The sequence below is a fragment of the Rattus norvegicus genome, chromosome 11 (assembly GCF_021556685.1).
Source record: "Rattus norvegicus strain SHRSP/BbbUtx chromosome 11, alternate assembly SHRSP_T2T, whole genome shotgun sequence".
Taxonomy (NCBI): domain Eukaryota; kingdom Metazoa; phylum Chordata; class Mammalia; order Rodentia; family Muridae; genus Rattus; species Rattus norvegicus.
This window is the reverse complement of record NC_141544.1, coordinates 79,297,863-79,321,675: the sequence shown is the minus strand read 5'-3', so window position 1 is coordinate 79,321,675 and position 23,813 is coordinate 79,297,863. Positions and strand designations below refer to the sequence as shown.

General features: G+C 50.6%; 1 protein-coding gene and 1 long non-coding RNA gene across 3 annotated transcripts in view; one reads left to right on the top strand and one right to left on the bottom strand.

The window, feature by feature from the left end:
* Adcy5 (adenylate cyclase 5) overlaps positions 1–23,813 on the top strand; it is a 148,012-nt gene that overhangs the window by 57,945 nt on the left and 66,254 nt on the right.
* On the bottom strand, positions 13,968–17,427 carry LOC148002621 (uncharacterized). The gene is made up of 2 exons (XR_015633489.1): positions 16,940–17,427; positions 13,968–16,831 (listed from the first exon to the last, which is right to left on the bottom strand). It is a non-coding gene; the product is annotated as an uncharacterized LOC148002621 (long non-coding RNA).

Genomic DNA, 23,813 nt, shown 5'->3' with positions numbered 1-23,813 from the left:
GCACCTGTGGATAGAAACCGGAGGTTCTGGGGGTGTTCCAAGAAGCTAGAAGTGGGACTCCCAGGGCCATTCATTCTGTGGGATGTCTCCTAGGGTTGCTAACAATCCTGACACTTGGTTACCTTTTTGGGATAATGGTTCTACCAAGGATGGGGGAGCTGGGTTTCAGCCTTTTGGCCCAAGCAAGTGAGATGTAAGACTGAGTCACGTAGCTGCTCTCCTGGCCCCCAACACTGAACCTTTGCCTACCTGTTCCTGGCCTGGAGTTCAGGGGAAGGGGTGAGCTTCAGGAAACCCTTTCCTGGCCTTTGGGTTGTCATGTTCTCCTTGTCTCTGTCCATCCTCCCTGGTCCATTGCTCAGGCTCTGCCCTCAATCCGTGCCACAGTCCCCCTCAGCCTCAGTGTCCTCATCCACAGACCTTGAAGGCTGGCGTGGGACTAGACAGAGGTTGACGAGGACAGTGATGGTGGTGATTATCTTTTTGTCACAATAGAATGTTTAGTTTGTTGGTTTTTGACTTGAGGGAGCAAGGAAACTGGAGAGTGGAGAAATATTGTGATAGTTAACTTCGAATTCATTCTCTAACAACCCTTGGGTGTAAATGCTGTTAGACGCTAACAGAGTCTCCATCTTGTAGATGAGAAGCCAAGGCACACAGAGCTCAAGTCATTTGCCCAAGGTCGTTCAGTCAGGTGGTGTGGACTCCAGCTTCTATAGGCAACTTCAGGACAGATGGGACCCTTAGATGTGAGTTCCAGGAGTTGGAGGGACAGGGATATGCACCAGGACGTTGGCAAGCTGCCCTTGGCACCTGGAACACGCCTCTGTCCCAGCCACCTGTCTGGAAAGGAGAGGAGCTCTGACTTCAGCCGCTGTGTTTCTCAGTTGTCCAGCACTAAGTGAAGCCTATTTATAAAAGCTTTAAATAAAATAAGCATTTGGCCTCCATTGACATTTCCTTCTCCTCCTGACTCCATCTCTCTGCTTGGCTTTCCCCCATCTTCACACAGAGCATGGTGTTGACAGGGGTGAGGAGGGTAGAGCAGGAGAGAGAGAGAGAGAGAGAGAGAGAGAGAGAGAGAGAGAGGGGAGACTATGTGTTTGTGTGTGTGTGTGTGAGAGAGAGAGAGAGAGACTGTGTGTGTGTGTGTGTGAGAGAGAGAGAGAGACTGTGTGTGTGTGTGTGTGTGTGAGAGAGAGAGAGAGAGAGAATGAGTTTGTGCATGTGTGAAAGAGAGAGAGGGAGAGAGAGAGACTGTGTATGTGGAGGGGGGAGGGAGACAGAGATTGAGAGAGAGAGAGACAGAGAGATTGAGAGAGTGAGAGAGAGTGAGGGGGACAGAGAGATTGAGAGAGAGTATGGAGCGAGAGAGCGAGAGACAGAGAGAGAGAGCGCATGAGAGAGCATGAGAGAGCATGGGTGAGGGGGGAGACTGTGTGTGTATGTGTGTGTGTGTGTTTCAGAGAGAGAGAGAGAGAGAGAGTGTGTTTGTGCATGTGTGCAAGAGAGAGAGGGAGAGAGAGACTGTGTATGTGAGGGGGGGAGGGAGACAGAGATTGAGAGAGAGAGAGACAGAGAGATTGAGAGAGTGAGAGAGAGTGAGGGGGGACAGAGAGATTGAGAGAGAGAGAAAGTGAGAATGAGAGAGTATGTGTATGGGGGGAGAGAGAGAGGGAGAGAGAGAGAAATTGAGAGAGAGGGGTGGGGGTGGAGAGACAGAAAGACTGAGAGAGAGAGAGAGAGAGAGAGAGAGAGAGAGAGAGAGAGAGAGAGTGTGTGTGTCTGCAGTGGACATTTTTTGCCCCTAGAAGGACGTGCCTGCTCTCCCACACAGCATGCATGTGTGACTGGCTCCGAGGTGGCCTCTGCCGGAAGGGGAGCTTCTTGGATGGAGCCAGCAGAGCTGGCTGCTGCTTAGGCTGGGGTTTCTTGCTTGTTTGTTTCCTTCTTGGGGGGTGGGCTGGGCTGTGGGTGTAAGGGGGCCGTGTTCAGATTGTTCAGAGACATCTGCTGTTTGTAGCAACTTGCCAACCGGGCTGAGCTGCTGCGTGTTGCTTTACAATATTCCCTGTAAATATTATGACTTCCAGGACCAGGGTGGGGCCCAGAGACTCTAAGGAGACTGGAAGGCGGATTCTTCTAGTGCCCACATTCACCCCAAACTCCTGTTGTCTTTCCGTTTCCCCTTGACTAGGGCATTGGTTTGGGGGAAGACCAGAGAGGCTGATGGCCTTACTGTTCTCTTAAGCTCCTCAGATTAGAATGGGAGGGTTGTGCGACAGAGGCAACCTGGTGCATACAGCTGGGTGGGGAGGCAGGGCTTATGGGAACATCAGGGAAGCAGACATTAGCTGGTATGATCTCTCTGAGCCATAGGTAACACAGACAGAAGGTACAATGGTTGAGGGTGTAGCTATATACACAGGGCGTCTGAAGCTGGCTTGTCAACTCTGTCCCCAGTCGGCTACAGGATCCCAGCCCAGAGAAGATACTCCCTTTCGGGAGGTGGTCACTGTTCTTGGAGAAGTCTCCAAGTACTTTTGGTTCCCTTCTGTTAGAAGATCCATGTTTGATCAGCCCTTGATAATACATTCTGTCAGGCCACCCTGTTCTGTTCTCACAGGAGGCAACTGGTCCCATCTGCAGCCGCATATTTTTAAACCTCCCTCAGGATCTTTTCTTGGGGCCTGGAGACCTTTGACCCCCAGTCTGACCACATGCTTAGTGTCACTTAATGAGCCTTCCTGGGGTCAGAGCAGCAGCATGGGAAGTGGCCCTGTCCAGAAACGCAGACAGATGTCCTTTCCCAATACAGAACAGGAAGGTCACGTGCGAGGCCAGGTTGAAGGAGGGAATGAGCGTGTGTGCACAGTCACATGCTTGTGTGCACACACGTGTGTGCATGTGCATGTGCATGTTGGCCTTTTTTGTTTTCTTCCCAATCTTCTCTAGCTTAACCCCTCTCCACTGAGGCATTGGAGACCTTTGCTTGGGAGCTGTATTATTGCTGCTGCTGCTGCTGATGATATAGTGTGGTTTTCACTCTACCTGGCATTTGTGTTCCTCAGCTTGTTTATCTTTGCGAAGGCAAGAGCTAGAGCCCTGCACCATGCCCCGCAAGGAGTGGCTTTAGAAACCAGAGAGCTCTGAACAGAGAGAGTGGCCTTTGAGCTCGTTCAAGCGCCAGGCCACACTGACCCACTTTATTATTTCCCAAGGAGGTGAGAGGGGAGCTGTGGGCCTGGCTACAGACTAGAGCAAGGCCTCCCTGCCTCTGTTGTCATTGCCACCCCCCTCAGCCACTGTGTGCACCGTGGCTTGGCATCACTCGGTTTCCCGATCCCAGAGCTGGGGCTCAGATCACCACGTTTCTGCCAAGGCCTCTTAAGCTTTGCCTCTGTCCTCAGTGAGGGGACCTCTCCTTGTGGCCTCAGCTGTCTTTGGATGTGTCCTTTATGCACACTGGAGGACTGCAGCAGATCTGGAGCGACTCCCTAGCCTAGAACCAGGACCTGGTCACCACTGTGCAACGGTGGTCAGGAGTGACCTGTGGGCAGCACTCTAGACTCCGGGGTGGGTGTGGAGGAGGCTGAGGGGGCTGGCAGAAGACCTAGGACTGGAGGGAAGTGCAGGAGGAGGAGTGGACGATTTTAGGGTCAACAAGAAGGCTCAGTAGGTAAAGGTGTTTGCCGCAACGCATGACGACCTGAGTTCCATTCCTGGGACTCACAGGGTAGAAGCAGAGGCTGAACTCCTACACGCCTTCCCTTGAACTCCACGTGCCCACTGGAGCACTCACACGCTCCCCACCCACCCACCCCCGCACAGTAAGTAAAGGCAGTTTTAAAAGTTAAAATGTCTTACACATAAAATGGAGCCTAGGAGCTTCCCAGGCTGCGGCATTGAGTGTTGTGTGGTCATTGCTAGAATCTGTTTCTAGGACCCTTAACACCCTCCCAGACATACCCCGTCCTTTAAAATAGTAACGTAACATTTCTCCCACCCCTTGCGCTCCGTAACCTGTAATCTGACTGCTTGATGGAAGTGGGGGTCACCTTATGGGTCTAGTAATCTCACTTAGTGGATGTCGAGAATCTCTCTTACAGTGGTGTGCTGGGATTTCATTTCTTCTTAAGGCTCAATGTGGGATGCTGCATGTAGAGCCCTTATTTTGTTAGCGCCCCGCTCTGTCGGTGGCTCTGGGCCACCACTGCTTGGTTCTCGTCAATGACGTTGCTATGAACACAGATGTACGGGCTTTCCCTTGGGTATGCACATAGGATCGGTGGATCCTGGGTGGTTTAATGTTTACTATTTCTCTTGAGAGCTCAACTGATCTTCATCCCTCCAGTGACGCAGGAAAGTTCATCCCTCCACGTTCTCACAAACTATTTTTACAATGTTTTAAAAGTTATCTTTTGGGCTGGAGAGATGGCTCAGCGGTTAAGAGCACCCGACTGCTCTTCCAGAGGTCATGAGTTCAATTCCCAGCAACCACATGGTGGCTCACAACCATCTGTAAAGAGATCTGATGCCCTCTTCTGGTGTATCTGAAGACAGCTACAGTGTACTTATATATAATAAATAAATAAATCTTTAAAAAAAAAAGTTATCTTTTAAGAGACATACCTCCCGCGTGCCGGGGTTGCGAGTGTGAACCGGCACTCACTGTCTCCTTTTAAAGACTGGACTGATTGCCAACTCCGCCCGAATAGATGAGATGATTCTAGGGGACATCCGAGCATGGGAAGAATGAAGTTCTTTTGGGAAAGACCATCTAGCCTCAAACGTCTCACACAGAAGGAATAGTCAGAGCTGGAACTCTAATGCCAGGCTGCTCTATGTACCTTGTTTGTAGAGGACTGAGGAGGGCAGTGACCCCAGACAAGGAGACCCAAGAAGAAAGGGAAGGACTCGTGGACTGTTAGCAGTAGCCAACAGTCCTCTTAGGCCGAGTGAAGGAGATGGGGGCCATCATAGGCCTTGATCAGAGAGGTCGTACAATTTTGTGTCATATTTTTAAAGGCCTCTCTGGCTGCTCTGTAAAAAGAGAGCAGTCACCTTCCAGGCCACAAAGGAACTCAAAAATGGTAATGGCTGAGGCTTTCGGGAGTGGTAGGAGGAGTCATCAAGCCCTGTGAGAGGAGGGCATGGCCATGATATTGCACAGCCAGGCCCAGCACGAAGTGAAAAATGCATACCCAAAAGGATTAAGATGTTAGAGACAAAAGCATCAGGGCAGTGGCCTCAGCACGGGGCCCAGTGCAACACCGTGCGTGCACACTGCCAGCCTCTTGCTAGATGGTCCAAGCTTCCTGTGGACTCCGTGTCAAGGGCAGGTAGGATTGGTGCCTGCTTTTAGGTGAACTCCACTCCCCTTTGTGAGGAGCGGCTTTGAGGGCTGGAAAGAGGTGTGGAGCTTAGATCCCTGCAGAGCAAAGACAAGAGGTTTCAGAAACAGATGCTGAGCCCTCACCCTGACACTCACTGAGACGCCTCAGCGCTTAAGGGACAATGACAAACTTTAACATGCACTAGAAGAGAGGAAAGTGTTTGCCTCCTAGTGAAGAAAGATCTGAAACGGTGCTAACCTCTTCCTTAAAAGTGTGCTACTGCTCTGCACACTTGTTTCCTATAATCCTGCACCCACCACATAGGCGGGATATCCCCAGTGAGTCGAGGAAGGAGACTCAGACCCCTTAAGTCGTTTGGCAGCTTGCAATGGAGGTAGGGGGCCGGGACAGAATTTCTCCTACCCAAGTGTCTCATTTCCCTCTCTCTCCTGGGGACCAGCTCTCGACCCTGTCATCCTTTTCACAAGCTTATTTGTGGCCCGTGGCATTTCTGTGGATTGGTATTAGTAATGCACTCCCAGCGTCGGCTACGGCTGGGGTCTACCATGATACAAAAGAGGAGACCCAGGTGGGCAGTAGCTGTGGATGGAGGTCAGACTCCCAAGTCTCCTCACGGAGGAAGGGGCTGATCTGAGGTGGATTGTAACACAGTGGTGTGGTTCTGTCGTCCTGAATTTAGGAATGATGCTCTTGCCAGGTTTCCTGACTCCAGAAGAGACAGCCAACAGAGCCTGTGCTGTGGGTCACACTCTCTCCTGCTCTCTACTGTTCTGTGGAGGCTCAGGACCTCTAAATGCCATGAGCCACTTAGAGCTGGGCTTTGAGGACCCGACCCACTGTTCTCTAGGGCAAAGGACTTTAAAGTTGCCTTCCTGCTCATTTCCTTTAACTCCTTTACTCAAGCCACTCCGTGGAACCATCTAGGTGACACGCCGATGCCACTGTTAATTACAGAAGAGGCATTTCTGGCTTAGTTTTCCCTTGGGGGAGCAAACTGTGTTCAAACATGAGCTTGCCATCTCTGAGAAAGCTGGGGAGAGAAGTTGCCTAATTCCTCATAATTAGCAAAGTGGCCCTAATTAGGGACTGGTCCTCTTGTTGGGAGGAAGAAGCCCAGACCTCAAGGTGTCTGGTCGGAAGGACTTGGACTTGAATTCTAGTGGCATTTGTTTCTCGTCTGTGTGTCCTTGGGCAGAGTCTCTGTTTTTGTTTTGTTGTCTGTGAAACAGAGTATTCTACAAAGATAGAACTAGGAATGGTATCTAGTGTGGCAGTTTAAGAGGAAGAGAACCGAATCTCCAGAAACGACGTCAGGTTTAGTCGCTGCTGTTCACAGAACATCTACTCAGAAGTTGGAGCAGACCGGGGGCTCTCGTTAGTTTTCTTGACTGTGAAGCCTAGTCTTTCAGCCCCTGTGAGGTCTTCCCCTCCTCCCACCCCTCCCACGCCTGTGCTGTCATGGAGGCCTCTTCTGACAACCTCCATTGTCTGTTGCACCCACTCTCCGTACACCTCCTCTCCTGCCTCCCACCACCCCTCACCACAGAAGTGACTGATGGATTCTGTTCTGAGTTCTCTTCAGACAAGATTCTCAAAAACCCACCTGCTCTGGGGGCCTGAAGCCTCTTGCTTCCTTTCTCACTTTTCATAACCTCATTCCCTACCAAGAGATCAGTTGTTTCTTCAAAGGATCCTCAGAAGCCCTGTTAGAGGAGAAGCTAGGGAGGGGCCATGGCTGCAAGCGAAGGCCAAACCTCTCTGGGGTCCTCTGACCCAGTACCTCTGTGCCCTAGAAAAACCGCCACTGCCTCTCCAGCCTCCACCCATAGTTGACCAGGTAGGGATGGTAAAGGACCAAGTAACCCTGTGTCCTCACCAGAGGCAATAGAAGCTACAAGTGAACGGGAGGGTGGAGAGCCAGTTGGGGAAACAGCTGTGCACATGTATGTTCTGAGAGTGCCAGCATCTGCCAGTGGGACCAAGTACCCCACATGGTAGCCAATGTCCTAGCTAAGAGAGCTTCAGTCAGAGAATCCAGATCTTGAGCACCTAGAGGGGAATATGGCATAGGACTTGGGAACCCAGGCCTTTGCACAAAGGCTCTACCCTGGAGCTATAGGTGACTTTGTTTGTTTGGCTGTATTTATTTATTTATTTATTTATTTATTTATTTATTTATTTGACAGGTTCTCACTGTGTAATCTTGGCTGGCCTGGAGCTCACTGGTCTCATACTCTCAGAGATCTGCCTACCTTCGCCTCTTGTGTGCTGAGATTGAAGGTGTACACCACCATGCTGGGCAAGAGGCTGTGTTATTTATAGTAACCGATTTTTCTTGCATCTGAGTCTTTCCCCTTTACCTCCTACACTAACTCTGGGGCAAAGAGAGATTTATGGAAACAAAGGCATGTGAGACGCTATGAGACTATCTGGCCAGTCAGAGTTAAGTAGGAAGGACCTGGCCTAAGGCAGATTCCTGGGCCAGGTTCCCTCTCTATCAGACTGCTGGACACTCTAGACCCTGACTAAGCCACGACCCTTGTGTTTTCATGCAGAAGTAGCTTCCCTAGGATAGTGTCATGCTGACCTTTCACAGGCTAGGGCCAGCGGGGTCTTTGGGAGCCTGTGCAATAAGAAATGGTGGTCAGAGTTCCAGGGTCAGGGCTCAATTCCTGTGTCCTTTCTTCAACGTTCTCTGACTCCCACAGCCACATAGAAGATGGCTTGTTACTCCCTGGGAGGATCTAGCCTGGTCAACGTGCTGTCTTGGGATAAGACACTCTATCCACCCATCAAGGCAGTGTGGCCATCTTGTCTCGTAGAGGATTCAGGTTGCTACAAGGCCCTAGATAAAAGGAGTCCATATTAGGAGCCGTACGACTGTGGTAGGGAAGATTCCCTCTTTTGGGTTCATGAGAGGGAATACAGCGTTCCTCATCCTCCCTCAGGGTTGACTTGTGATAGTTAGCCAGAACAGTGTCAGCAGAAGCCGTGTGCACCAGAATGTGTATGTACTACTTCCAGGCCTAGCTCATAAAAATCTCCTATGCTGGCCCCCAGCCCTCGTGTCATCTCCCACGGAGGTCACGTGGTGAAGATGGCATAGCCACAAGATAGAGTAGAGCCATTTGGCTTGTTCCAAAAGCCAGAGCTACAGTTTTGTGAGTTAAGCTGCCAGGATTTGAGGGTTTCTTTATTATTACATTATAGCCTTGCCTGTTCTGGCTAATTGGCTGGAGAAGGTTGGTGCCTGGGCCCATGTGAACGGGAGGACAGACAACTGCTGTGCACCACCCCGTTAGCTGCAGGCTTTTTTTCCCCCTCTAAGTTTCAATTATTCATGATCAACCATGATCTGAAAATATTAAATGGGAAATTCAGGAAATGAATAATATTTAAGTTGAATTAACTCATTAGATCACTTAGTTCTATCATATTGGTTACCGTTGTTAATCTGTTACTGTGGCTAGGTTATAAATGGAGCATAATCATAGGGTGTGTATAGGACCAAACCTAGAATTCACAGTGAGGCCCTGTCCGGAGTTTTAGGCATCACAGGGCTCTCCCATCATACTGAGAATTGGAGGCAGTGAGCTGCTTCATAGCTTGTTTGAATGTTCCCACTTAAAGCCATGAATAGCTTTGGAGAGTGCCCAGAAGTTAAGAGATTGATTCCCTTGTCTGTTTTGTCTTTCCGTCACTCATCTACATGCTCCCGAAGTGTTTCGTGATCCTTTAGCACGTGCCAGGCGTTGTGCTAAGTACTGATGCTCCGGTAGGGGCTGATCTGTATGTGGTGTGCAGTCAGCAGGAAGTTACGGCTGCAGGGAGTTCAGGCAGGTCAGAGTAAATGCCTGGCCATGCACAACATTCACCATTGTTGTTAGGGGTGTGACGATCTGGGGTATCAGAAGTTGAGAGTTGGGCTGCAGGAAGAGGAGGCAACTAGAGAGGGGGGGGGTAGGGTTGGGGTTGAAGTCAGTGGTGTTAGCAAGAGGCAGGGTGAGATAGGCTACAAAATCAGGGGAGCCTGTGACTCCTGTGTGTAAACAGCTGAAGGGAGGAAATGGGGTTCATCACCCCCGTCTGGGAAATTAGTGCGGCTTGCAGCAGGGGAGGCTACTTCACACGCCGTCGGGTTTGCTTGGAAGTGGCTGCCTTGGCTGTCGTGTTGAGCTCAGGTCTCACCATTGCATGCCTCGGTGGGAGGTGGACACATGAGTGTGGCCAGGGAAGAGGCTGCTGCCACCTGTCCTCCTCCTCGCCCGGGATGTGGCTCTTTGTCTGCCGAGGTATAGAGCAGAAGCTGTCCGTCCATGCCTGAAACTCCAGAGAATGCGGCTTCCTCTGGGAATGACAGAAAGTGACCGGATACAGAGCCTACTTCTCGGAAGAGTGCTAGTAGAGAAGGGAACTTAATCTAAAATTAGGTTTGGAGAAGTTTTCAATGAAAACCGTTCTTCCTGCTCCTTCCTTGAAGTAGGCTGCTCCTTCCTTCCCTCTTGCCAGACTTGACTTCTCTCTGACACCATTCTCCCACTGACCCATTTATCTTCTGGGACTCCCAGGGCTGAGGTAGAGGGGTCTGTTTTAATTTTAGCATCCCACCCCATGGGGTACCCCTCAGGCTGTGGTGTCACCTCCTTCTAAGACTACCTTGGACACAGATCCCAAACCTCAGGCAGAAAGAATTCACCTCTACAAAAGACATTTTTAAGAGTCCACCCAGGTAACAATTCTTAGCTCAGTGTGATCGCCTCCGCTATTTTCCTTGTTCTTCATTACTGTAGGGCTCAAAGTCAGGACCCCCGAGTCCCCACACTGCCAAAATGGCAGAACTATCAAGGAGACCTAGAACTTCCCCAAAACCCCCCCCACCTGGCCTCTTGCCCAGGAGAGCAGGCAGATGGCAGCCTTCTGGTCTGTTGCTCACAAGCTCTACAATAGCCGTGAAATAACTGAATTTTCAGTCCTACGTCACCGTCACCGCCATGACTCCTGTCACCACTCCAAGGGCCTCAAGGAGCCCCAGTTGCAGGGACTGTGTACCAGACCGCCTCGTATTGAGTGCTGGAGAACTGAGTGAGGATGGGCGTATTAACATGGGGTGGTAAACGAGGCCATCCCTTTGCTGCTGACATCTTCATGGACACTGCTCTGTCCTCCCGTTGCTGCCTGGCCATGCAGCTGCTCTGTCCTGCATCTCAAGACCCATGCATGCAGAGAAAACAGTTGCCCTCTAGGAAATGCCGAGGGATAAAGCCAGCCTGCCAGGACATCGCCTGTTCTCAGCTTAAGCATTTGGTGGGGGCGAACCCGTGGTGCTGACATTCTTTTTGAAGAAATAAGATCAGGTCATCTGACTTTGAGTTATAATTGCCTCTTCATCTACAGGTTGCCCTGGGAACTTGGGGACAGGGTACCTTTCCCAGAAGGATTCTTGAGACCCTAGTTTGGACAGGCTGAGTCATTAGGGTGATGCCTTGATGACTAGTGGGGTTTAGTGTGTCCTCAGGAAAGCAGCCGTAGATGCCGCAGTTCCTGTAGCTGAGGTTATTGGCTGAAGGACCTGGGAAAACTCAGGGCCTGGTTTCCCTCTGTTTGTCGTCCCCTGTGGACAAATGAGACCGTGCTTCCTTTGCAGGGCAGAGCTGTTTATAGCTCCAGGTTCTTGACGCGTGCTTGCACACTTTCACATGCACGGACTTGATAAATAAGTCCCCCTCTCGGGGCTCAGCAGATACAGACTCGATGACAGATGTTAAGCAGGCCCATCTATTTCCCCTCAGACCGCAACCTGCGCTTGGAAGGGACCGTAGTAGGGTGTTATTGGAAGATGGGGCCCTGGAAGGGCTAAAAGTAGCTGGGAGCTTCCTTCCCCTGAGGGTGATCTGTGAAGGCTCGTGCTCAGGGAGGCGCTTGGGGATGGTGAAGAGCCTAACTGGGAAAGACATCCCAACGTCTGTGGTATGGGCACTCTGCTTGTGGTTCTGAGTTTGCCGCCTTCTCCGTGGTCTGGGCGCTTCTCCACTCTTCACTGTCAAGAGCCTCTGTGCATTCAGGTCTCCCTGGACCTGGGGGGAGGCCATTCTAAATCATGTCCGTATATCCCTCATAGAATCCTGGGATGAACCTCTCCCTTGCAGCCCTATGTCCCCCGTACACCTAGTCACGACCTCAGACCCAGTTCCTCACAGGCATCTCTCCTTGCCACTGCAGGCAAATGATCCTCCTTGGGATCAGGGAGGGGACGGGTCGCTCAGTGGTTAAGAGCATGGGTTTCCGAATCAGCGAGCCCTGGTTCAAGTTCCAGCTCCAGCACTTCCGGGCTCTGTGGCCTCAGCCTCGTGGCACTCACTCCTTGTCTATGGCACACGATTTGTAACTGCACCCAACCTTTAGTGGTAAGCAGCCAGCAGACAATGGTCAGCCTCACTTTTGCCATGGAATTCCTTTCTACATTGCCAGCCTGTAGTGACTGCTGTCTTGCGACCAAGTCAAGCTTCTCATCTGGCAGACAAGAGCCTCCCTTCTGGACTGTTTTGAGTGCCACAGCTTTGAGCTTTGGTTACTGTGCTGTGGTGGCCTCTATTAATTTTTAGATGTATTTGGTTTTTGTGATGTATATGGGTGCATTGCCCAAATGTCCTTGTGTTCATCTGGTGCCCATAGGAGTCAGCAGAAGACACTGGATCCTCTGGAACTGAGTCACAGATGGTGGTGAGCCACTGTGTAGGTGCTGGGAACCAAACTCAGATGCTCTGTGAGAGCATCAGATGCTGTACCCACCGAGCAATCTCTCCAGGCCCCTCCCGTAGCCTCTTTTCTGACCCATCTGTACTTTTGACTTTGGGGGACAGTTGTTTTATCTGAAAATTTTACCTCATACAGATAATTTCCAGCTCCCAGCCAAACCTCTGCCTTCTCCTTGATGCCTGTTTTGATCTCTGTGACTCAGACAGAGTTTGAGGTTGAACCCAGTGTTGAACTCCCAGATCTGCTTGTGTGTTCTCTCTTCTTTTTCCTGCCTTAGTTATCAGTTCTCTGAAGGCAGGGCCGTGTCCCACCATGCTAGTCACCCACTGACTGGCTTCCTTAATATAGGGCATTAAGAATAGGCCAGGCACGACCCGCTGAGAGAGAGAGAAATCAAATACTAGGAAACTTGCCCTGAATTTATAAGAACCAAAAGGTCAAGAGATTTATCCTAAGGTGTCTAAGAGAACTTGTGGAAGGAATAGGATGAGAACTCCAGCCCGCTTCTCTGCCACCTGAGGTCTCCTGGTCTCTTGGCTGGGGTCTGCAGCTCAGTGGGTGTCAGTGATGGGAGCTGGGACTGGTCTGAGCACGGCAGAAAATTTGCTTTGGCAAGGATAACCTGTTTAAGTGGCTTGAACTGTCTCCCGACAGGGACCTGGCTCACTCCTCTGTCAGTGACTTTGCCCCAGATCTCTAGCACCTCCAGAGATGGGTTGGGGGATGAGGAGTCATGGGCATTTGTGCCCACAGCTAAGGTAACTTTGTCTTTCTCCAGTCGGTCATCTTCCAAATCCTGTTCTGGCTTTTAGAACAGCACCAGTGAAAGTTGTACAGCTTCTAGAGAGTTCCTCATTCCCTGGGGCGGGATAGGGTGGTGGGTGGGGGTGGGGGTGGGATCAATCCAGGAGGGTTCACTAATCAAGGAACGCAAGAGCATAGGCAGTATCACCAGCAAAGGGTTCCCCCATGGACTGGGTGGTTAGGAATGGCAGTCCAGTGTGGAGCAGTTTCTGTTCTTTATTTTTGGCTCAGACTGAGTTCAGACTAATCTGTGTCCCTTGTGTACCTATCAGTTTGTGGGTGACACCAAGTAGCCCTTGCTACTGGGCACCTTCTCCTGCTCCAAAAGATAGTTACCGAGTACCAACCTGCTGCATTCTAGATGCTGTAGACTCTGGGAAGGGCGGTCCCTGCCTGGCTGACTGTAGAGGACATTTTCCAGAGTATGATCTCAAGCCTTTTCTAAACAAGACAGACCCGGCAGTCACACACAGCACTACCGAGGACTCACAGCCTATATGCCTTTTCCTCTGCTGGTCAGTGCCAAGGTGAGCCAGGTTCAAAGGCAGGTTTGCCTTCGTGCACGCGGTCCCCTTAAGAAAACTCAGTTGACACATCCCCAGACCGGCCAGTTTTCCTTTTTTCACTTTCCTTTTTGTGGCACTAGTGTGGGTCTAGACTTCAGACATGGCTTTAATCCCATCCTCTGTCCCAGCAGGCTTATCTGCCCTGGGATGGGTGTGGGGCATGGGGATATAGTGGTGGTGGTCACAGGGTGACGGGCACACCACTGTCCTCTCAAGATCCTCATGTTCTCGTCCCAGAGGATGCACATGCAGAGAGCGTGTGACGTGGGTTTGGATGCTCCACTCCTGTCTGAGTGACTCAAGGAACTCTACTTCGTTCTTTCACGAGGCGGAAGAAGGACACTCTGCCCTCTCCTCGCCCAGGTGCACTTAGCGTGACCTCCCCCGAGGGCCGCATAGCTAATCTGCTTCTGTTGGTCAACATTTCATCACTGACAAAATACCTGAGGAAGGCCTACGGGAAGAGGAAAATTACAACAGGAAATATACGCAAGGAAGGAAGTATTTATTGACTCTTGGTTTCAGTCCTTGGATAGCTAGCTGTCTTCTTTGCCTTTAGGCCCATGTGGCGAGTCATGGCAGAAAGGCACGATAGAGACATGACGGTGTCCCTCCAGGGAAGGCAGGTAGGAAGGTGGGGGGGGGACAAGACACACCCTTTACAGGCATGTGCCAGTGACCTGCTTTCTCTGACCAGTCTCTACTTCCAGAGGGCCTGATCAGAAACTCATCAGTGGCTACTAACACACCAACGGCTGATCCATTGATGAAGTTAGTGCCATCACGGTCCTAATAACCTGTCAATAGCACTGCCATCTAGTTACCAAACCTTCAACATAAGAGTTTAGGGTTTGTTTCCTATCTTGGACCCTAGCACCTCCCCATGGGGCATTGTTACGTTATTTCCTGCACACTGGAGTGTGTGTGCTGCTTTTAAAAGCTCAGCAGACGGGAGGATGGCGGATGGCTAGGATTACCATAGGCCCAGACCTTAGCAGGACTGACTCCATGATGGAATACCATTCAAGCTGTAAAACTCAGCACACAGACAGTACTACCACCTGCCAAGACAAAGGCCTAATCCACCAAAATTCATAGAATCCTGGCTTTTGTAGTTCCACTTCTGGCTAGCTGTTCTTGTTCATTGAAGTATGTCAACCCAGAACGTGGGTTTTGTGCTTAAAAACTCACCCTGAGAAAAGTTCAGGGCTATACTGGGATCCCAAACACCCATGGTAGTCAACCGCTTGCCAATAAAGACTTCCTATTGGCTTAAACCCGTGTCTGAGCAGTCTTCTCTGACGGAAACTCACAACAGCCAGGGTGGGTTTCTCAGGCTGCAGAGCCCTCTGTCAGGACACAGGAGGGCAAACTGAGAGGTAAGAAGGGGTGTTAGGCTAGCACTGAAGCGTGACTTTCAGGAGCAGAGAGACAGAGACTCGTGGACGAGAGTCAGCAGACAGCGTCATGTCGGCAAACAGATGCCCTTCATGGCTGAGGAGTCAAGGAGCCCAGGTTCTGCAGCAAGGCCAACAGAAGGCAGTACACGCTTTGCCTGGGACGGATAAGGGATCTTGTCCCAGATCGTCTGGTGGCTTGTTTTACATGTTTTTGGGCTATAGATATGAAGGAGGAAAAAAGTCCAGAAGACCTGGAGACTTGATGGGCAGAACCACATCCACGTCCCTCCTCAGGGACTCTGCTTGGCCTGCCTTCTAAAGACCCCTCACTCACTCAGTCCTCAACCTCATGAGGAACCTGTGGGGTGGTCATTCTTGAAGGCCTGACTTTTGCTGTTTGGAAGTACTGGAGTTCTGTTAGCCCAGGAAGAAGATTTCTGAATTGGCCCGGGCTAGCCTATGCTTGCTGACAGCCTCCAGAGAAGGCTGGGCCTTGGCTCTCACATGAGGCAAAGACCTTTAGGTAAGGAGAACATTCAGTCTCTCTGCTATTGTCTTGTCAGCCCTGACCAGAGTCTCCAGAGGCCACTGAACAGAGAAAGGGGGCCCTTGCCTTCATGCGTGTGGTCCCATCTCTGGAATCCTTCACAGAATAGCCCAGAGTGTCACCCCAAAGGGCACAGAGTTGGTGTTTAGTCTTCCAAGCCCAGGAGAGAAAAGCTGAGCTTTTGTGCACGGTATTTGTAGATAGGGTTGGAATGCAGCTTGGGTCAGGGTCTGTGTCTGGTCACAAGTCACTTTCCTGGGACGAACTCCAGTGAAGCACCCAGCCTTGAGCCTGATGCCTCAAGACACTTGACAAATAACTGATGGTCTCATCTCCCCTGGCTGCAGGGGATTGGCACTGTGTGTGTGAGTTGGGGGCTCCCAGATTCTTGCTTTCCCTCCATCCAGGCCTGGACAGGCAATGGAGAATTGCTTCACTGACCTTTTAGATGACCGAATTATTGAGTCTACACAGTGCCCAAGAAGTAGCTCACACCGTCCTTGTCTCGAAGGTGAGGAATTCAAGTCCAAGTTACTCAGAACCGTCACATGAAGTCCTGAAGACCCTAGGCTTTGGGTTCTCTGAGGCCTGAGCTCTGCTTGTTCTCACACTGTGCTTCATCCCTTGATACTTTGCAGAGCCCATGTTCTCTTTCCTCAGGGCCCTGTCTCCCCACCTGCAGAGTTCAGCCACCGTGAGCTTCCTTCCTTCATGAACTCCATGTCTGCTTTGTCTCTGGGCTCGGTCCCAGCTCTTGTCAGGACTACTGCCCAGAAGCCTTCGGCAGTGTCTGGAAAGGCTTTCGTGTCTTCTCTCCCCAGCCACGCCTGCCTTCCCTGGCTTTGTGTGCTGTTCACAGAAAAGAGGAGAAAGGAGAAGGAAGACAAAGTGGGACCGGGGGAGGGAAGGCTGCTACCTGCAGACTCCTGGAAAACTCTCTGCTTGCAGCTTGCCAGTGAGGGTCAAGCTTGAGATACTGTCACAGTCACGGGGTAGGGTGGCTTTCAGAAGGAGTTCACCTCTTCTGTGCGATAGTCCCCATGTGGCTGGTTTAGGTTGGTAGCAGTCTTGCCTTCATGGTCCTGCTATGCTACCTGAGGCCATTCTCTTCACACACACACACACACACACACACACACACACACACACACACACACACACACACACACACACCGTCAAAAGTAGGTTGGAGACTGTGTTCCAGTCTAGAAGAAAATGGCAGTCAGGGGTTGCTGGGCCAGATTGAGTGGGGCTTGTGTGAAGTTGGGATGAGCGATGACGTGGGAGCCGCACGTGTCCCTTCCATTCACACCCCTGCCTGAACACCATCACATGGCCACACCTAGCTGCCAGGCCGATTAGGCAGTGTTGTCTCACTGAGTCACGCTTGGCAAGCGCGTACTGTTTTGGAAAGAAGGGACAATAAATTTAGTTGGACAACTACCATTCTCTGTCACAGCCTTTAAACACATTTATTATTTTTAAACCAGAAGGTTCTAAATTACCTACCTAAAGAAGAGGTGTTGTGAATACAGTCCATGAAGTAGGCCTCCAGAGACCTTGTGGATATCTTCTGGGGTGGAGGGAGCACGGAAGACAGGCAGCATACAGGGGGATGTTAGCCGCACTCCCGTCCCTGTGCTTTTTCTGGGTTTCCATTAGGAATGCTGCAATTTAACAGCTTGGCCCTCTGCTCCCAGGCCAGGAGTTCATTGGCCTTAAGGGAGTCTGGTTCCTCATGCGTCCAACAGCAGGCCAAGGGTGCTGCTGGTAGCCTCAGGACCAGCCCGTTCGCCTTCCTGCCTCCTGTTGGCAACACAGCTGCCAGAGACAGGGCAGAGTGCCATGGGTTTGCTTGGAGAAGCTGAATCATCATGGTGAGGAGTCCCACAGACCCAGGATGTCGGTGTCCTCAGGGAACAGCTGAGAGCCATGTGCTGTGTTCTTCCTGCTTTACATAAGAAGGAACCTCCTGAGACCTAGAGAGGGGAGGATCTGGCCACATCGGCCAGTCCTGGGGTGGGGGTGGGGTGGAAGCTCACAGTCTGATCCAGCTCAGATCCTTTGCTGTTCTCCAGCCTTTCCACTAGCCCTCAGAGCCATCCTCTGACTCAGGGACACACAGACAGGTCTTAGGGCTCATCTCAGGAAGATTTCTTCTTCAGCCCTTAGTGGCTGTATGAGTTACTATTTTCATCTGAGCAACTTTGGCTTGGTTTTGACACAATTCTGGGCACTCCCACAGGTGGAAACCCCTCCGGGCCCCCATGTCGCAATCAGGGTCAGGTAACACTGACTGCAGGTCTGGGACGTTCTTCATGGGTAAGCTGGAATATTTGAGACCTTAAAAGGATCCATTAGGTTTCAATTCCCACTTCACTGATTGGCTTAGCAGACAAGGGTTTGTGGGTACCTGCTGCAGGTTCGCCTCTGTTCTGAATGACGGGGACATGATAGGTTAGTACAGAAGCCAAGCCAAGCCAGGCCCCGGGAATCTTCAGCCCTTTCTCTCTGGGGCGGTCACTGGGAGTGTCAGCATTGCTAGCCCCAACCCACTCTGCATTACACCGGTGACACCTGTGCACACTCTCTTGTTATCAGAAGTCACTGGCACTATCTTAGAGACGGAGGGAGGCTACATGGCTTCCAGTGGGCTTCGTGCCTTTCCAAGTCACAAGGCTGGACTTGGCATGTCCTGGCTCTCAGAATAGCATTCCATCCACTGTGTCTCCTTGCCTCGGGCATTCACAGAACCCATAATTCCCTGTTGAAGTACCTGGCAGAGCTGGTGATACAGCCTAGTGTGAGGAACACCAGCCACCCTTTTGTCCATGAGACGATGGACCTCATATAGGGCAACCTTCCCTCAAACTTCTCAGTCCGTTCTCCCTTTGCAGTTGGATGGAGATGGCTAACTGGACGTTTCCCTTTCTCTTCAGTGATTTTTCTTTTAAGCCTCCCCAGATTCTGACTGGCCGGGGCTGAGCACGTAGCTCGGTTGGTAGAATTCTTATCCTAGAGTTCAGGAGGCTCTGGGTTGCATCTCCAGTGCCTACATCGCCTCTGGGTAATGACGTATGCTTGTATCCTCAGCCCTTGGAAGTAGAGGCAGGGGAATCAGTAATTCATCTTTCGCTACTGGATAAATCTGAAGCTAGCTTGAGCTTGTATGAGAAAACAACTCTTGCCGTCCCTTGAGGTGAGGGGATGGGGAGGAAGGAATGTAGGTGTCTAGAGGTGGGCGAAAAGTTAGGAATGCATGGGGAAGCTTAGAAAGGGCTGCCCTTCACCTGTGGGATGGAAGCAGGAACTTGGCGTTTAGGTGGGGCTGCGTTTCCCTCCCCTGAACCCTTTTCCTCCACCCCCACCGCCCCCATCACCCTCAGCTGTCACCACTGCTCACACAGAACAATGAACGCTTGTCTGACTCCGTGGAAGCAGGAGGAGGAAGCGGGGCCTGGGAGAGGATAATTGTTCTCCAAGTTGAGATTTTTTGGAAGAGAGAAACTTTATTGCACTTGGATTATAAATAAACTTCTCTCCCACAAACCTTCTTGCCAGGCCACAGAGCAAACTCTTCCTTCTGCCAGAGGTCAGGGAGCTGCAGAAGCCGTTGGTGGGTGGGCGAGGCTGCTGTGCAGCCTTTCCAAGGCGCCTCTCAGCCCCAGAGCTTCTCATTCACACAGCGCCTCCCGCAAACCCTATCTGATGTGGGAATTTGCTTTTCTGTACTGCCCCATCTTCGTGATTCCCACAACTTCGGGGTGGTAAAGTAGAGTCTTGGCTTAGCATTGATTCTGAAGGGCTTGGGCTTCCTCTGGGATTCCCCACAGATCCAGGATGGGCCAGGTGGGTGTGGGCTGTGGCATTGTGCTACAATACAGTGGTGCACTGGGGAGCCATCAGGGGTAGAGCACAGGCAATTTGAAACTCGGGGTTTCAGAGGATCCTATATAAGTAACATCTTGTATTTTATCATATGAATAGACTGCAATCTGCCTTCCTGCATGGTCAGAGGCCCAGGTAGATTTTTCCCAGGTGGCAAAGTCCTTTGAGGATTCCCTACACTTTTCCTTTATGCCCATGGAAGCCAATGTTTACCATGGAAAGGGGCTTGCCCAGAGCCACAGGGTTCATTATTTTCAGATCCAAGCTTAGACACAGTGGCCTCCAGAAGGCTTCAATGTCCCTTCCCCACCATGGGTCTAAATTCAGACACTGCCACAAACACTCCCACTTTGCAGCACATTAGAGAAGCTGGTGTTTAGCTTAGTAATGTATCTACATAAGCTTGAAGACTTCTGTCATCACACATGTCCCTGCCTGATTAGGCTAGACCCCTAGGTCTAACCTCGATCTTTAGGCCCCTAGCCACCAGTTCCCCTTTCTACCGCTTCATTTGCTGTTCTGTAAGCTGCAAAGAGAGCTGCCATTAACGTTGCCCTCTGAAGACTGCTCAGAATCAGACAGGTGGGATCTGGGCCTTCAGAAATGGTCCCTAGGGATGGAGGGAGGCAGCCACTCTGTGTCCTGACAGTGGGCCACTAGTCACCGACTAGGGTACTATTCTGCCAGTCAGCTTTTGGTCTGTCCCTCCGCCGGCTTTCTCTCTGTTCAGCAGCAATACTGTCCAGCAAGAACTTAAGGAGAGCCACGGGCACTGTGTTAGCTTTCTCATCAGCTAAGGAAGCAAACATGTAACACAAAATACCCAGAGGTACAAGTTATTCAAGTGCCCATGGCCATATGTGGCTGTTGTGGTGGATGGCATAGTTCTGTGGGGGCCTCACTCTCTTCTCTCTCCCTTCCCCCTCTCCATGCTGTGGCTATTCTTAGCCTTGGCTCCCAAGTCTCTTGAAGACCCTGAGATAATGGCCTTCACCCTGCACCTCTGCTGAGCCCCCAAGGCTGCCCTCTCTTGTACCCGATCTTTCTGTGAGGTCCCCTGTGGGCAAAGAGGCCAATGTCTCCCACAGCACCCGATCCTGGCTTCCCTACCCTCCACTGAATTTCTCCCATTGGCTTCTAGCAAACCTGATCTTTTTTTTTTCCTTTAACGTTTATTTATCTATTTTGTTATGTGTATGGTGTGTTTCGCATGTGTGTGGTATCTGGCGTACCACGTGCGTCCAATGCCCACGGAGGCTAGAGGAAGACAGTGGATCCCAGAATGTCGTGAGCCTTCGTGTGGATGCTGTAATTTGAACTTGGGTCCTCTGGAAGAGCAGCCAGTGCTTTTAACTGCTGAGCCACCTCTCCAGCCCCAATGCACCCCTCTCTCTTTGTTTTTTTTTTTAATCAATGTTTCATTTATCCCAAACTATCCCCTCCCTGAATAGATAGAAGCCAAAGCTCCCTTTCCCTGGAGACGTCAGCTCCCAACTCAGACCCCTCTAGCCTTGACCTTACCGGGTAGTCAAAGATGACCTTGAATGTCTGCTCATCCTTCCTCCACCTCCAGGCACTAGGGATACAGGCTTGAGCCACCACACCCAGTTTCTGCACTCCTGGGGGTTGAACCCAAAGCCCACCGAATGCTTGCAGAGTATTCTGCCCACGTGGCTACGTCCCTTGTTTGTACCTTGGCTTGTTTTGGCCTCTCTACCCTGAGCATCTTCCTTTCTCAGCTCTCCCCACTGTCAAATTTCTCTACCTAGCGTGCAGCTTGGGTCACACTGCCCTGGAGAACACTGGCAGTGTTCAATGCTGGGACACTAGGGGAGCATGCTTCTTCTGCAGTACAAAGCAAGGAAAGCAGGATTCTGGATGATGTGAGCCGTAGGAGCACAGCCTACGAGAGCAAAGCAGACAGCACTGAAAGAAAGGCAAGGCCAGAAAAGAGAACGAAAGGAACTGTTAATGGCGGCCATCTTTGGGTGGCGGTTATTTATTTTTTTTCCTGTGGCATTGGAGTTTTCTATGATGAAGGCACGTTTTATACTTTGAAAATTCACTGCACTTTTATACTTTTGGAAACGTAGCCCACAAGAATCTTTATGACTTTGACCTTTGACATCATGTGCCGGCTTCTTCCCCTGACACAGAATATCAACTGGTGATCCAGTCTTAACCTTTGGCTATCTGGAGCTTACTGGCTCTCTGAACAGCCGTAGTCTTGCTTCCTCTATCCCTGCTTGAGTGTTCCCCCTGGCATATTCGTGCAGCCTTGATTCCCTCTCTTCACTTTGAGGCTCTGATGCAGGCCCGTCCCTCTGAACTCCGTGCAGCCTTCCTCATTTCCTCTGCCCGGCTGGGACTGTCTTTTCTAGTCCGGTTTTCCTCTCCCCGCTGGCTTGCTCTGCCTGGCTTCGTGAATGTTTGAGATCTTGCCTCATCTCTGCCACTGGTGGAGTCTTTTTCTTCAGCCTACCTCGCTCATCATAAAAAGCAAAACCTTTCCCCCTGCTGTGTATGTGTTTGTCTTACTCTCCCTGAGGAACGCTATCTGATGGAAAAGTGTTTAGTGGTCTAGAGAAAAGAAGACTTACGATCTTGCCATGAAGAGGCATTGTACTAGCATTAGTGTTTTACATGCATGTGTTTGAACAACTGCTGTTCTCACTGTATGCTACTACAGTCTCTTTTTCCTCCCTTGATATTATTACCTTTGGAAACATCATCTATGTTGCTAAATTTCCTTCAACTGAGACAGCTTAAAGACTGAGGCATTCCACACAACTGTACCATATTTGTTTAACCGATCCTTAGTTGTTCACTGTCTAACTGTATTTCCCCTTTGAGGGGACAGTCTTCTTTGGATAGGAAGCTGCCTAGATTGTGGCACAGGTGTCTTTGTCAGGACTGCCAGACGAGGGGCTTGGACATCTTTAAGGTTCTTCAAATGTTCTTCACTAGACTGCTTTCCTGAAAGGTTCTGCTGCTTTGTGCTGCTACTGCTAAGATTTGGGAAGGGGGGCCTCATAGAGGCTGATCCTATTGTATTCTTATTAATACTAGCACGAAAAGGAAAACATTGTATTTTTATAGACAAAATGCTGCAAGAGTTCATGGTTTTGTATTATTTTTCTAACTCATTTGCCTCCTCCTCTTCCTCCTCCTCCTCCTCTTCTCTTTTTTTGTTTTAGTTTGTTTTTTTGAGACACGGTTTCTCTGTGTAGCTCTGGCTGTCCTGGAACTCTGTTGACCAGGCTGACCTTGAACTCTGAGATCTGCCTGCCTCTGCCTCCCGAGTGCTGGGTTTAAAGGTGTGCACCACCACGGCCCGGCAGTTTTTTCACTCAGAAGAATTTATCATTGCATTGCTGATCCTTGCTAACCCTAACCTGTTTCTGGAGGGTTTGTAAAACTCTCTGCAGATGAAGGCTATGGCCTCACCTGGTTGCCCCAATCCCTCACTGAATGCTTGGGAGATTAGCTTGACAGGAGAGGCTGAAGCTTAGGACACCTTTGCCTCATGTCCTCTCTGTCACACCCACATCACTGACTTACCAGCTTTGGGGTCCTGCAGGGTCGGGGCTGGATGGCCCAGGGATGAGCTCAATGTTCATCTCAGGGCACCTGATCAGCTTGGGACAAGTTAATGACAAGGCTGTCCTGTCTCAGTAAGTGCTGCTGTATGGAAGCCATGTTTTCTCTATGGGGTTCCTATACAAAGTCTGTGGTGTTCCCAGGAATCAGAGATAAAAAGTGTAGAGCTGTGCAGGGCATGGGATAAACATTGTCACCTGTTGTCACCATTTGCTTTACAAATTTGAGGGACTCAAAACCGCAGCAAGATAGCGTCACCCCCCCCCCTCCACTAACGTGACTATCATAAAACACAAAACCAAACACCTGATAACCAGACAATGAACAAGGGCTGAGGGGAAACTTGTAAAGAAAGAAGTGGTTCTCTCCTAACTGGCGCTAAGGCGATACAATGTTGCAACCATTTTAGCAAACAATGGGGAGGGGGGGGTCCTGAAATAAAAGTTAAATACCATTACCACACTACCCAGACACTACTCTTGTGCCTGTATCTGAAAGAACTGAGAATATAACCCCATGCAGGGATTTGCATATTAATGTTGGCCATTTCAGTATTGTTCATGGTATCAAAGAACCGGACGCCACCCACAGGTCCATAGCTGATGGTGGGAAACGTACTAATCCATGCTTCTACTATGTAGCCATCCTAAGAAACAGAGCACTGCTACTCATTAGCATACAGATTAGTCTGGAAAATACCCTGCTAAGGGAGAAGTGTCAGCTGTGAAAGCTACCTAGCATGGCTGATTCCACGTATATAAAAAGGCCATAATAGGCAAATATGTGGAGACAGACAGGAGCTGCCGCGGAGTGGGTGTGGGAAGGCGGAGTCTAATGGGCACACGTTTTAGGGGAGAAGGTTGCAGGTGCTCTGTGAATGCACTCAAGTGCTGAA